This window comes from Anolis carolinensis, chromosome 1 (assembly GCF_035594765.1).
Source record: "Anolis carolinensis isolate JA03-04 chromosome 1, rAnoCar3.1.pri, whole genome shotgun sequence".
NCBI classification, from domain to species: domain Eukaryota; kingdom Metazoa; phylum Chordata; class Lepidosauria; order Squamata; family Dactyloidae; genus Anolis; species Anolis carolinensis.
The window spans coordinates 333,212,098-333,227,623 of record NC_085841.1 but is presented as its reverse complement, the minus strand read 5'-3'; the positions used below and the strand labels follow the sequence as shown (position 1 = coordinate 333,227,623).

Genomic DNA, 15,526 nt, shown 5'->3' with positions numbered 1-15,526 from the left:
GCTTCTGATCAGCTTAATTAAAAATTAATCAGGTACCAAACTAACTCAGTTCAACTAAACTTGCAAAAACTTAACATGGCAATTTTGTAGACAGACAGATGACATTAGAAGGCTATTTGGGGTCTCCATCTATTAATGAATCCATACCCAGGTACATATATTTGGCAACTACCAATACTATGCCAGTGTTGTCCATAAAATGTTTTGTTATATAGTATCTATGAGATACAGACATTACTTATCAGAAAAAAATGCATGGCCTTTAATCTTTCACATACTCTTCCAATTAATATGATTTTTTCAAAGTGGGAATCATGAGGAGCATGAGTAATCATTTGTCACGATCCTGTGGATATGCCATTATACATTCTTCTCAGTGTCATGATTTCCAACCTGTACAATACTTTATTAGTTTAATGTAATCTTTTTTATTTAGAAAAAAGTAATCCTTCCTCTCTGTTAAACTTAGTTGGTGCATGGGTTCACAGTGTACACTTTTCCCCAGTGAAGAGAAGGAGAAATGAGTTCATTTCAGCTCACTCTTCACTCTATTTGCCCAAGTAGGAAAAGGAGGAAGGTGACACAAGGGAGCACATTGGAAGGAACCTGGTTGACTTGACTGTCCCTTTTCCTCTAGCTTCTCATTTTCCATGGGAAACAAAAAGAGATAGGCTTTTCAATTTCATTGTTTCAAATCTGATGCAGATGAACCTATTCTCCCCTTCTAGTGGAGAGGATCAGTTTCCATTTCTTCTCCTCTTAGAGAAGGAAATGTTTGCAGGAACACATTATTGCCCAAATTTTCCATGTTGTCTTCTAGGGTTGTGCAAAGCTTTGGAGTTCAGCTTCAAATTCAGAGATTCAGATGATTCATAAATATAAACTTCCTAACTACTAATAGGAAATGATCTCTCCAAAGCATTTATGAATCAAAACACAAGCATCTGAAACTTTCAGAGAGACTTGGAAAAGATTGGTTGTTTCAGAGCTCCCACCCCTCCAATGTAACATATTCTGTCGCCCCACTGGCCTGAAATTGTCTGGGATTGGAGGGGTGGGGGCAGCAGTGGGAAGGAGTGATGCTGAGGTGATTGACAAGGGCAGCTGCATGCTTTTTTTCCTTGTCGGCCAATCAGAAGAAGAAAGCCAAATCATGTGGCTTTCTGCAAAGCTGGTCTTATATATACTCCATTCAGCATCTCCTCTGTGTGGTATGTGTTGGCAGGAAAGAGAGATAAGACGTGTTCTTTGGAGCTTAGTTCTGTTTATGTGTGTTTCTCAAAACTCAAACTTATAGTAACTTTTTAATAGTTCTGTTTGTTTTTGTCCCTTCATATATTCAGTCTATAACCTTTCTTTGTTGAAATTTTATCCAATCTCAAAATGAAACCCTGTTTTTCTGATATGACCAGAATTCTTGGAAATGAAGTTTGGGAAAGCAAGAACTTCTGTAGCAGAGTATTCAAAAGGCCCCACCCTAAATGACATTTACCGTAATTCTGCTCGTGCCAGAAGAACAGGGCTGCCCATGTTAAAGCCCCAGTGTAGGTTAATCACATGTGTTTAAATTGGAGCAATTCTTAAAAATCAGTGGATAGATGGATTGTTCTGAAACTTTGCAGGCTTATCGCCCTGCTTGTATCGTCTCACTGTGACACAATTTGAGTGGATACCTCTTGTAGTTTTTTCAAAATACTTTTTTTATTGAAACAATTTAAAAAATGTCTAGAAATCAGTAGATGAATTGTTCTGAACATTTGCAGGATTGATGCCCTACTTATTATGTCTGATTGTGCAGAAATTCAACGGGATACCTTTTGTAGGTTTTTAAAAAAGAAATATTCGTAAATACTTAAAGAATTTACCAAAATTCATTAGATGATCTAAATTTTCTGAAACTTGGCAAGCTTGAAGTTGTAAATCTTACCTATAAGTGTGCCAAATTTCACCTGATTGCTATAAAAATGATGCAGGAATAAGCCTTGAAATTTTCCCCATTACTACAAATGGAACGAATCTTAACAAAGCAATTACAAAGCTTTGGAGATTCTGACTACGAATCAAAATGGGACCCCTCCAAATCTTTACAAATCAAAGCAGGGGCCATCTGAATCTCCAAAATGAATAACTAATTGAATTTCAGCTATTTCACGCTCCTCTATTGTATTCTAGAAACCAATTAAAGAACTCATCCACATCCCCAAATGGATGGTTTCAACAGGTCTTCCTAGGGAGGTCATAGAATATTTGCATACATATAATGAGATAGCTTAGAAATGGGATCAACATCTAAACATGTATTTCATAGTCATGGAAATCTTTACTCATTATCTTAGATTTATATGTGCATCACGTGAAAGGAAAAATTAAATCTGGGAACAATTGTATGCTTTCAGACACAGTGTTTCATTCTTTGAATCTGACTTAGATAAGCCTTTTGTAACTTGGTGCTCCTAGCTTTGTTCAGCTTCAAATTCCACCATTCATAGTCAGCGTGGTCATATAGGGAAGGCTGGTCTCTCCATTCTTTTAACACCTTGCCCTGACTAAAACAGCTAATAATTATACCAACATCTAAGAATTGAAAACATCACAAATGCAAGCCCTGAAAAGGCCTGTGCTCCTCTTTGTTTGACAAGCCTAGCAATTAAGTTGCACTTCTTGACCTAAAGGCAGTCATTCTTTGTCACAGCAGAATATGCAGCATATCATAGCATGACAGATAGGGCTATGCTTTAACATGACACTGTATAAAAGTGGTGCTAAGCATCCCACCTTTGGCCTGGCTCTTCTGAAGAAAGGAACAGCTAATAAATGTTATTATTTTTTTTAAAAAATGCAAAATACCATAAATCTGGAAGGTAATTATTTTCCATGGCTACTTCTCCCCTCCTCCTTTGGCATTTACTTGTACATTTAATAACCCACATGAGTGATCTACTTGCTCAGAGAATGCTATGTCAACAGGCCTGAAAATTTCTTGGATTTTGTTTTATTGCGTTGAGGCAGCCAATTTCAACTAATGTCTCAGCAACAGAAAGATTTTTTCACATCCGTAGTTGCACAGCAACACTTAGGATCTGAGTTTGATAGGCTGCAGTTATGCCATATACCTAATCTCCATGATTAATATGTATTGTATGCTTTACTAGAAGAAGTTGGAGAATCCATGTAGCTAACATGACATGCTTTGAATGTTGGCAATGTGTTGTATCAAGCATGAGGTAAACATTAATCACTTTATGTGTAAAAGATACCATTCTTTTCCTGTACACACAATGCATTTCTTGTTGTGAGGAAAAGCAATGAATCAAAATCTCAAAAAAAAATGCTGGCTGGCAACCTGTTAATGACATACACAAGGTAACTTTTGGGGTCACAGAGGAATTCAGCACCTTCTTCTTTAACAGCCTTTTTACTGAGCCACTTACTTGATTTCTGGCTGGATTCAAGTGGATTATATGGACTTTAATATTCTTTTGTGTATGTTAACAGCACTATCATAACATTAAGAAAAGCAGAAAATTCAAAGCGTAGCTGCAGTTCAATCTTCATGAAAGTGCACGAAGTGCAACTCAGATAGGTTTGTTTCAAAATACATATTGAATCAAATCGTCAAACATTCCTAAGGTGAACAGGGCTACTGCTTAGGATGTCAGACATATTAAGAACTGACATGTCTTCAATTACTAAGAAAGATATAGACAAGGTGGTGTAGGTTCAGAGAAGAGCATTGAGGATACTAACAAAAAACAAAACATCCAAGAAAAGGTTGAAAAAGCTTGATAAAGAGAAGATGGAGGGATAGCATAATTGAACTCTTTAAATACTTTAATGGCTGTCACAGAGAGGAGGGGGCAGGCCTGCTCTCTGCCGCCTTGAGAATAGGACCATGTTAAATGGATTTAAGTTATGGGGAGTACATTTTGATTGAACATTAAAAGGAATTTCTTGATAGTAGGAGTGGTTTGGCAAGAAAACAAATTGCCTAGTGTGGTGGTGAGGAGAGGGAGAGTATGTAGGATATTGGTGTGGGCTATGCACATATATTAATGGAGGCTGATCATATTTTCAAAATGTATTTTCTTGATTTTTATATCTATAAAATATACATTCATACATAGCTAAAGCAGGAGATCTGACCATTGAGGAAGAGCTGGAGAATATGAATCTTTCCAGCCATGGAGCATATTTTAAATTTAAAAGGAGCTGTCCAAAGTGCTGCATTCATATCGATAATAGGGTTAAGAAAACTGGGTAGTTTCTTTAAATTTTAGATTAAAACTCAGAGTAGCTCTTCCTCTCTATTGGCATGGAAGGCACCAACTTCTACCCCAAATGTTTAAAGAGTGACTTTTCAAATTTGCCTATAGCACACTACTAACCTCCAAATCCACTGAGATATTGTTTCAGAAGAAGCATCTTACATAAAAATCCAAGATGCAAATTCAAACTGGGGAGGGAATGCAAAAGGTTGCGGCAACTGCTTTTGAAGCCAAGCATCTCCAATACCGCAAAGTATTATGCACTCCATCTAGTTCTCCATTTGGAACTGAAATGGCCATTTGTAAATCATTTTTAATTGTCATGTTTAAGAGTGTAGAGTGCAGCAATCAAAGTGTTCATGGCGTTGGAGGCCTGACACAGTCATCAGGCATGGATCATCAGTCAGGATAATAGGAGGAGAATATGATGCAGGATTACATAAGCAGATCCAGGCAAATAAACACAGTCCCAGAAGGAAGAGAGAAAGCACATGGCCTCCTTTCCTCCTGAAAGCAAGACATTCATTTATTGATTTAGCTTGTGTGAAAGAACAGCTATCCATAGCATCCTTGTTCAAGGGTAATACAGGTTGAGTACCCCATAACTGAAATGCTTGATAATAAAAATGTGCCATATTTTGGATTTTTTTTTCCAGATTTTGAAATATTTGCATATATATAATGAGATATCTTGGTGAGTATTTCAGATTTCAAAATATTGGATAAGGGATGCCCTACCTATATTCAGAAACCTTTCAGTTTAACATTAAGATCAGGATGAGCAATTTTAGCAGGACTGGGAGGTGCGTGTGTGTAAATCTTCTCCATGGACTACCAAAAATGCCCTCCAAAGAAATTTGAATGTAGTTAGAAAACTACTACAGTTCTTTAAAAAATTAAACCAGAGGGCGAGATGTCAGATGTTTTGCTGTGTTTTTATTCCCCTAACAAAAAATTAAATAATTTAAATTATATAGATTAAAAAAAACCCCAACACTTACACATCTAGAATTCCAGAACCCACAACACTTCAAAAATCTAAAACATTACAGAAAAGTGGCTGAGATAGTGACACCTTTGTTTCCTGACAGTTTGTTTCAGGTACAAATTTTGTTTCATGCACAAAATTATTTTTAAAATACTGTGTATAATTTTATGTTCAGATTACGTTTATAAAGTGTGGATGGAACAAATACAGGTATTCCAAAATCTGAAAAAAAATCCAAATTCCAAAATAGTTCTCCTCATGAGCATTTGAAGAGACAGAAGAGGTGTTAATAATTACAGTCAGACCCCATATACACACATTATGTGTCCATGGATTCAATAATCCACAATTTTAAAAGGATTCAAAGAGCGAACTTGACTTTGCTATTTTATATAAAGAATACAATTTTACTAGGCTATTATATATAATGAGACTTGAGCACCCACAGATTTTATCATCTACGGGGGGTCCTGGGCCAAACCCCAGCAGATACCAAGGGTCCACTGTATTTGACCCAGTAGAAAAAAGACAAGTACTTATTAAAAACAAATTTTAATAATAAATAACCTACAACTACCAAAAAGCCCATCATGAGAAGACAAGTCAAGTCAAGTCATGTGTGTTCCTGGTCTATTGTTTTAGTGAGAACCTGGGTTGGGAATTATGCTGTAGAGGTGAGGGATAATGCACCTTCCTCTTACAGTTTTCTTCAGTTCATGAAATGAAAGAAATTGATTTGTTGTAACTAATTTTGTAATTAAAAAGCATATCATAGCTTACTGTAATGAGCTAAATAAACAGGCAATAATTCAGGGACAATATTTACATGAGAGTATAGTTATTTCAAATATTAAATAATACAGTATATCGAAATGGGGGGCTAGTGAAGAAAGGTGAGAGTTGCCATTTTTGTCCAGCCTAACTGCTCTCTACATGAAGAATCCAAATTTCTCAGTTGTACCTTCCTTCTGCCCCCATTGTTCATTATCTAAGCTCCCCATTTATTATCTCTAAAGGAGCCACTCAAAACATATCAGAGGCTCCTGGTGACATAGAAAGCACCCAGGTTGTTAGTATTTCCTTTAAATAGCCTGGAGCTTCTGTTATGTGAAGAAGAAATGCTGTGATATCTTCCACTGCTGTTCACTACATTAGGGGGGCTCAAGCATCTTTCCAAAAGCAACTTCTCTCTGCTTTCTCTCTTTTGCTTTGATGAATAATCAGCTCTTTTTTTAGGGTTACTGTAACCCTCTTTGTTTTGTGTTATATCCAGGGGACAGAATGACATTGCTACTCTTTCTGTGGTGCCAAGTTTTATATTGTGGCTAATGGGATAAATGCTTCATTTGAGTCTTCCTGAATGGGAGAAAATATAGGTTGGTGCTGTTAATTCCAGAAAGTATGGAACTCCCAATGCTTCTCCCAGGCTCTATTTATTTTAGTTTTCTTCCTCTGTGGCTATTGCTGGTATTCTCAGTCAGTCAGTCAGTCAGTCAGTATTCTGCTTAAAACTTACATTTTCATAAATGGCCTTATCTGCATACAAAATTGAATGGAATAGTTGCACAATGTACGTATTAACACACCCCATGAGCAATGTGAAATGCTGAAGTGACTGATGTGCCATAGACTGATGCTCAGTAGGCACCTGCATGCCTTGGAGCACAACAGAAGAGGCCAAATACATACCAGAAGCAGCCAATGCACAGCAAAGTGCACAATGTGCTTCAGAATTATGGAAACTCTCTTGCCGTTGCCCACATGTTCATCTTCAGAGTTACTTAGGAAGGTTTCACTGCATTTCTGCAACATAGCTACACATTCGTAAAATTACAAAAGACAGACTGTGATGCAGGATCTTGGCTATTATCTGTAATATTAATATCAGCATCATGATTACTTCTACTACTGATGTCTATCCCATCTTTTCCTTAGGGACTCGAGGTAGATTGCAGATAAAAAACACATATAGAGGGGAAACAAGAAAAAATACTGTTACAAATAATGAAACTACTTTTATACTTTTAAAGGAATTTAAAGCATACTTTGTAAGCCAAGAAATAAAAACGGCACACTTTCAAAACCCTTTCCTTTATAAACAATCAGTTCCAAAAGCCCTGTTGGAATGAAAAACAAACTGCGAATGATAGGACAACAAGGAAGAAGCCAATCTAACCTCCCTAGGAAATGATTCAATTGCTGGCTTCTGCTACGCATCGTGATGCTACCTCGTGCTGTGTTGTAAGTACTGAGGTGACAATGACATGGGCAGAAGAATGTATTTTGTACCACGGTCCAACAGCTTGTGGCATTCAAATACAGCTTTTTATAAAGTCACAAGAAATGATGGCCTTTTAGTTAATTTTGAAAATAAGAAAACAATGAGCTATTTTAAAAATGGTAACAATAATATTAGCTATTTTTGTGGAGAACTTTAAATGATAAAAGCAACTAATTAATTTATCATGAAATAGTCTTATTTCAGGGTTTTGAGATATGGGATGAGGAGGTGGTAAGTCCTTCACATGGTTAGAGGCCTCTGGGAAATGTTCATAAGTGATATAAAAGTTTGGAGCTTGATCTTTTGTGACCACTAGACTCAGGAATTCAAGAAATAGCTGACATTCTTTTGATGTGAACTTCCCAAAGTTCTTTACAAACACTTCACAGGATTAAAAGCAAGCCTCAAATAAGCATCACTTTTTAAAAACCAGTTGGGATTTGTATTATAGTGGGACCAATTTGGAAGAGAACATGGAAATACACTATAAGCCCCTAATCCATGGATCCAATGTCCTCAGTTTCACTTACAAACACAGCAAAAATTATCCTTCCCCAAAATGTTTGTGGGCCTCTCTACGTCCTTCAGTGAGATCCTATGGTATGCTTCCAGTCCAAGTAGAGTCAAAATATAGAGTTCACTGATATCTACAGTTTCCGGTATTCATAGGGGATCTTGGAACATATGCCCCACATATACAATTTTTCCCAATTTATCCTATCATATAGAGTCAAAAATGTTTGTATACAGGACCTTATCCCCCTTCCACCCCCAATTTAAAACACTTATAATCCACTGAGGGTACAATTTATGATAGAGTTCTTCCCACGATGCAGGGGAACTTCCTGTCAGCTCCATCACAATTAGTCCTTTAAACACTCGTAAAAAAGGGAGAGGGGAGAAGATGGTCTGAGAGCATATTCTGGACTCATGAAAAAATGTGGGATAAGGGCTTTGCAATGAATTGAACTGCATTGAATTAAACTATGACATGGGCAAATGGGCTATCCTGTGGGCAATTTCCTAACCAGCAGTGAGTCCGCAGTACTTTGCTATAGTGATCCTTGATCCTTTTTGGGATTTTTTTTTAAAAGGAAAACTAAGAAATATTGCTACCTTCACAATAGCGAAGACTCAATTTTTTAAAGGGAGAAGGGAGAGAATCCACTTGCTCATGGAATAAGGATGAAAACAGTGGAGAAACCAGAAAATTCAGATGAGATGTGATAAGTAATAAATAACAAAACATAGTGATTTGCAACTTTACAGGACTAAACGGCATGATCACATGATGCTAGCCCCCTACCTCCCCATGGGATAAAGTCCTAGGTCATATTCGAACATGTACCATGACAAATCTAAGGTGTCCTAATGGTAGTAGTGTACAACTGTTAACTGTGAACAACTATCCCGTTCCTTCAATTGGAGCTGACTATAACAAAATATGTCCTTCCAGAGAAAACAAAGCTTTTTAGCTGCATGTTATGCAACTTACACTAACAAAAATATAGTCGCTTTTGGGACCGGGCTGTGGCACAGGTTAGTGAGCAGCCTGCTGCAATAAATCACTCTGACCATGAGGTCATGAGTTTGAGGCCAGCCCGATAAAAATAAAAATAGCCCCTGCTCGTTGCTGACCTAGCAACCCGAAAGATAGTTGCATCTATCAAGTAGGAAATAAGGTACCACTTATAAAGTGGGGAGGCAAATTTAACTAATTTACGATGTTGGAATGAGGAAGTGCCGTCACAGTGGATGATGAAGCAGCTGCTCCCCCCTGTGGCCAGAATCGAACATCCCCACAGGAGAAGGTTAAATTGCCTCTGCGTCTGTCTCTGTCTTGGTTCTATGTGTATAAGGGCATTGAATGTTTGCCCTATATGTATATAATGTGATCCGCCCTTCGGGGTGAGAAGGGCGGAATATAAATACTGTAAATAAATAAATAAATAAATAAAATTTAGTTGCATCAGGAAGCACTGAGATTAACATTAGAGGAACAAAATAAGCTAAATGAATACGAAGAGAGTTAGAGAAGAATGTCTGGCATCAAAAGGACTTCATATATTTCCCTTCCACTGACAAATCACTTTTTAACAGCATAGGAGTTGAGTATATTGTGGGAAACGAAGATGGGATGGGAGCACCATAGCTATGTCATTTTCTAAAGGGTGTTTACCATCCCTCAGGATGCATCAGCTCCTGCTGGTACCATGTGAAATATCTGAATATCAATTTTGAGCTCTTATTTTTCTCAAGTTAAAAGCACTAAATTGCAGGAACCACGTGGGTATCTTTCCCATTCTCCTTCAGATACCTAAGCGCTGGGGTAATTTTGTCGTGAGTCACATCATAAAAAGAACAAATGAAGTTATTGCTCCCACCTAACACAAATATATGAGCAGAGTAAAATATTCTCACTCATCTTTACATGGCTTTCATACTGAGCAATCTAAATAACTTTCCAAGTATTGCTCACCTAATGCTGTAGCAAAAAGGGATATTTTTCATGAACCCTTTTTTGCCCTGGAATGTACTCCATTTGCATAACCATGCAAAACTGTTCCTAAGAATATAGCTATTTGGGAGAAGAGGGAATCTTATAAATTTGATAGTCTCATTGTGAGGAATGAGGACAACATCCATAACTTTGGTGAGGTTGAAGCCTCACCAAACAAGATTGTATAGCTGTTGCCCTCATTCTTCTTCAGGAAATTACATAAACACACAGTTTACTTCCATGGCCCTATTTTTGTGACCATGAAGTAAGTAAATGGTTGTTTTCTCACTCTCCTCAAATTCTAAATTACCATTGACATGTTTGCTTCTATTTTACTCCCAAGGTTACAGATCATTATTTGTATCCCCATAGTTTCTCCAGGTTGATGTGATCTAACAAGGCCTCAAACGAAACAAAGCAACACTAGCATATATAGAGCAATGCTAGCCTTTCACTTCAAGCAACTTGCTTTTTCAATTCTAAATATGGCTACTGGCAATTTAGTGTAATGAGCACTTCCAGAAATTCCAGTTTTATGTACTGTCTACACACATCCTGAGAAAGAACTTACACAGATATACTGGAAAGTTCAAGTCAGTGATGGGCCCCTTGGTATCCATTCTCTATTGACATCATGACGTTCTATAGACAGGCTTATATCAGGAACATACAAATATGTCTTTTCTTGAGTAAAGTCCCTAGAAGTTTAGGAAACTAAATTTTGGGCTCCAGTTTCAAAGTGTGATGACTCATGGGCCTTGTAGTCCTGTTCCTAGTACTATTGTGGCAGACGAAGAGGAAAACATGGGATTTCCGCCGTTTCAGCCAGAATCGGAGCCTCTCCACCTGGAGGATGTTTGTCCTCAAGAATGTAGCCAAACAGGCCTTGGGCAGAATTCCCCCCCGTTTTCCCGGAGGGATAATTATAATAGAGATAGAGGAGCCAGAGAGGCTAATCGCCGGAGCCTGAGAATCGCTGCCAAACAACTAGCTGATTAGGTCTGCTTCCCTTGGGAAATTCTAAGGAGTCATGCATCTGGACAGAGTTGGGTTTCGCTTCTCGTTCTCTAGGGAAAGTGTTCTGTTGGCGGGAAAACGAGACCCAATATAGGTGCTGGTCGCAAGGGGAACTTTGCGGAGTCAATTGTTCAGCTTGAGGAGAGAGATCGTGTGTGGACTTCGTAACCCCAGTTCCTTGTTTCCCGGATCAAGTTTCCAGCCTTCCCTTGTTTCACGGACTTCCTTGGACTCTGTTCATGTTTCATGTTTGCCTCGTTTCAAGTCTTTGATCTAGCCAAGAATCAAGTTTATTTTCCAGCCTTGTTGTCAAGCTACATTGGACCTTAAAGACTCTGTCATTCCCCACACTATTGCTTGGCAAAGTGTGTGTTTCGGTCAAGTGGATTATAACTTTGGACTCTAATATCTTATATTGGACAATACATTTCTGGACTATATTTGACCTCATCTGAAAGGTCTGCTTCTGAACTTTATTCTTCACTTTTTTTTATTGACTTTATATATTTCTATAATTAAGATATTAGATAGATTCTGGCCTCTGTGTAAGGTTATTGGTGCTCTGCAGCCTGAGTCCTGACACAAAGTCTGCTAAGGAATTGTAATCCCCAAAGTAACTTTTCCCAAGCTCTGATTAGTCTGGTGTTGTCTTCTCTCACTACCAGTTGGTATTTTTCATAGTTCTTGGGATTCAGAGTTTTTGTATCCAAGGCATTCATTCTACCACTGAGCTATGTCCCACCTTAAAGTGGCCATATGGTAACTCTATAATAGGCCAGAGTAGGAAAATCTCCACCACCGCTTTTCTTTTAACATCAAGGCTATGCTCCTACTTGAGGCTTTTTTGTGCATTTGTCAGCAATGAGTAATTTACAATTAGCACATGTATACTTGAAATAGCATCTGCAAATGACTAGTACAGTTTTGTAGCAGCTGTGGCAATGGAAAACCTGCTTCAAAAGTTATTCAGCATGCCTAAACCCAAAGGGTTTTTCCAGACAATGGTCATCACCCCGTTCCTCTTATTCACCAGTAAAGAATTCCAGTAAAATCCCTACAAACATCTATTAGCATGGGCTCCCAGTTGGCATGCTGGGGTCAAGCACAAGGTTAATACTTTGCAGGACAGGACTTAGGCAGTGGATTCATTGTCATATTTAGTTAAAACAAATGTGAGAAAGATGTATTGTTTTTTCTGTAGGCTTCTGCTGAGAAAGATCAGCTTTAGTGAGCCCAAGAAGCTTTATAGGATTACGCAGCCCTGACATCTAGTTCATTGGAAGAGTTAAACAAAGCAAATCCATATTCTCATGTCTTTTGGTGACTTTAAGATGACACTTTTTTCAATTAAAAAAAAGCAAGGGGGGAATACTTTTAGAAAGGCATATTTTTAAAATGACAAGTAGATTTCTAGGCAACATCATAAATCATTGGTCAGTTTGATGGATTTCCAGGCTTACTCAGGAAGATGGGATAGTCAGTGGCAGTTAATTTGCATACAAGAAACACGAAGCTTGGATTTCTATCAGAAAGGCAGCCTGGAGTTGGCTAGAATGTTTGAGAGGTTACCTTAGTAGTCAAAATCAATTCTTCTCTCCCACCTTATAATGCTCACCTGAGAAGCCCATCATAGCTGTCTATGGTAGCAGGTAAAGTAAAACATAACAAAACAGGGTATGGATGGAGGGTGGGGAGACTAGTTGTTTGAGTGTTCAATTAGGATTTCAGGAAAACCAAAAGCCATAGAAACCCACCGAATGACCTTTGGCAAATGCCTCAAGGGCAATGGCAACCCCCTCTTGAACAAACCTTGCCAAGAAAAATTGGTGACAGCTTTGCCTTAGGAAGCTGTAAGTCAGAAAAAGATTGAAGGTACATACTATCAGAGCAACAACAAAGCCTTTCCTTAGGAAGATGAGATCCAAAAGTTGACTTCTATTGCTCAGATCTGTTCTCTGAGTAAATCTGATAGGTTGCATTAGGGCTAGCCCTTCTATTGGGCAAAGTAAAAAATATCCACCTAGGCAACAGATTTTGGGTATCATGAAAGGGGAGCAAATTCTTAACAACTTATTAGGACCTTATCACATTGGGGCTTTTTGCCCCTTTGAAGCACTTTGGGAATGGGGTCTGCCAAGCACCATCATATAACACTCAGCAGACTCTGCCCCATTTACCCTCCAAGTGCCGAGGAAGCATTGCAAGACACTTCCTTGGGAACTACAGAGGTAAATGCATTTTGGGTAGCTCTAATAGAGCTATCCACATTTTTTGCCCTTTCCTCCATTTGGTGGGGAAAAGGCAACGTTGCACATTGTCACATGTTCTCCCATCTGATGGGGAAAGAGATACGGCATCAACACACCTTGTCCTGCCTCCACCATGTGATGGGGGGAAGGAGGGAGGATGTGCGGGGCTCCCCAAAGTGCCTTGCGAATCTGCCGTTTTGCCGGCAACTGCCAATGAAACAGAACAGGGTCAGGGACCATGTGAAGAGGTTCATAATTGGTTAGGATGCTGCTTTTACTATCAGGAATGAAGTGCTTATGCAGTTATTCTTCCCCATTTTCCCTCAACTGGGGTATGTGGGGATCGGTAGTTGTTTCATTTCAGGTATCAAAGTATGTTAGAATGGTCCTAGGTAGCATGGCAAGACTCAGAAAGGATAAGGCGAAGGACAGTATGAGGTAAAAATATTCTTCCACTTGGATAAAACAACTAGTACAAATATTTGGGGTTTTTTCCAATTAGAGAATAGAGAAGGTAAAAATGGTACTAAGAACAAGCTGCTTCTCTCTAGCAATATATTTTCAGGGACACACAGTCTTTACACTGAACAACAAATATGTTTTCTTGATTTAGGTTTTACTGACTCAGCAGGAATTGAATTTACACATCTGGATATAACATCTATGCAGCTGCTCTAGAATTTGATTGATTTATTACAATTTTGTGATGGTAATAATTTGATGTGATTAGCTGATATTAAGATAATTATCAGAGGATATTTAATGACACTGATGTCAATGGAGCAGTGATTCCATATTGGGATTTAGAATTAACTTTAAATAGGATTTATTTTGCAGAGAGTATTCTATACCCTGGATAGCTTCCTGAAAGTTTACTCTAAACCCCAGAGTAGATTCAGAGGTATCAGCCCATGCTGATAATTGTTGATCTTGTTTCAAAATGTTGGGATGTTGTAAAGACACCTCCCACTGCATAATGATTTTGTTGTTCTAGCGTGATAGGTCTATGTAAGAAAATTAGTAAAATGGGTTGGTCTACTGCAGGGGTAAGTTTACCATAAAGCAAAATGAGATAACCACCTCCAGCAATGCATTCTAGAACAGGGATTGCCCCTCTGAAAATGAAAAATACCACCTAAACTACCTAAAGTGCCCTGAGTTGAAATGGGCAATACTATTCCATTTCTAGTATTGGAATAAGGTACCTGAAGACAGAATGGTACCTTCTTAAAATAAAGTTTCCCCTAACTGGGGATCATATAGTCCCATGGATGCTGTTGGACTAGAAATCCCACCATCCATAGCCAATACAGTCAATGGGGAGGAAAGTTGGGAGTTGCAGTCAGGGTGGTGCAGAAGGGGTTGCATATATATCCAGCAACATTTCTCCAATGAAAAACATGACACACAAAGCTACAGAACATCTATGTGTGTTCATGGTGGCAAAAGCACAGAGAGGTTGCAGCAGTTTGCTTTTGTCTCAGCTTTCCAAGAAGCGAGAAGACCATTCCTCCCCTTGTCTTCCTCCTACTGAGTTAATTGAGTTCAAACTACTTTTGCATTTTGAACTCAATCTTTATCATCTGAAGTAAACTTCAGGATGAGGGGAAGAAGGTGAAAGACATAAATTGGGACAATTGAAATGATTGGAAAAAACAGATGATACAGGATGAATCAGGACTCTCCCTGCCAAACTGGGATGACTGGAAAAATGCCTGCATGGCTGTCACCATTGCTTTTACGAGCACCAAAGGAAAACTTATCATAGCTGAACTGCTGTGTGGTTTGAGGACATGAGTGAAAGGGGGAGAATAAAAATGTATGTGAGATAGAGGAAGAAAATAAAAAGCAGTGCAGTTTTGGCTCTGGTCCCTAGAAGGTTTCTAACTGCTAGAAGACATTTCCACTGCAGTATTTGTAATGTTTATTTCAACTTCAGCTTGCAATATTGGAAATTCCTTGGAAAAAAAACTACAATGAAGTGGTTAATTCTCAGCAATGACAATGGACCTAATCAGCTATAGAATTTGCATATGTTTCCATCCTATACAGCAAGAAATGGCTGGTGAAGGGCTTATTCAAGATGTTGTTAATAATTTAATGAAAAGGAATGAAAGAAACTAGAATCCATAGGTGGCTGCACATTTGAACAGCAATCACATCAATCTTCCAATATTAATATACACAACCCTGACCACAATATGTCAGAAAGTGCAGATGTATAAT

At 38.3% G+C, this 15,526-nt stretch overlaps 2 protein-coding genes across 36 annotated transcripts in view; both read right to left on the bottom strand.

Annotated features, from left to right (window-relative positions):
- nrxn3 (neurexin 3) overlaps positions 1-15,526 on the bottom strand; it is a 1,581,531-nt gene that overhangs the window by 754,595 nt on the left and 811,410 nt on the right. The window lies entirely within an intron of this gene.
- LOC134295458 (uncharacterized) overlaps positions 1-15,526 on the bottom strand; it is a 411,762-nt gene that overhangs the window by 188,435 nt on the left and 207,801 nt on the right. The gene's annotated exons all lie outside the window — the stretch shown is intronic.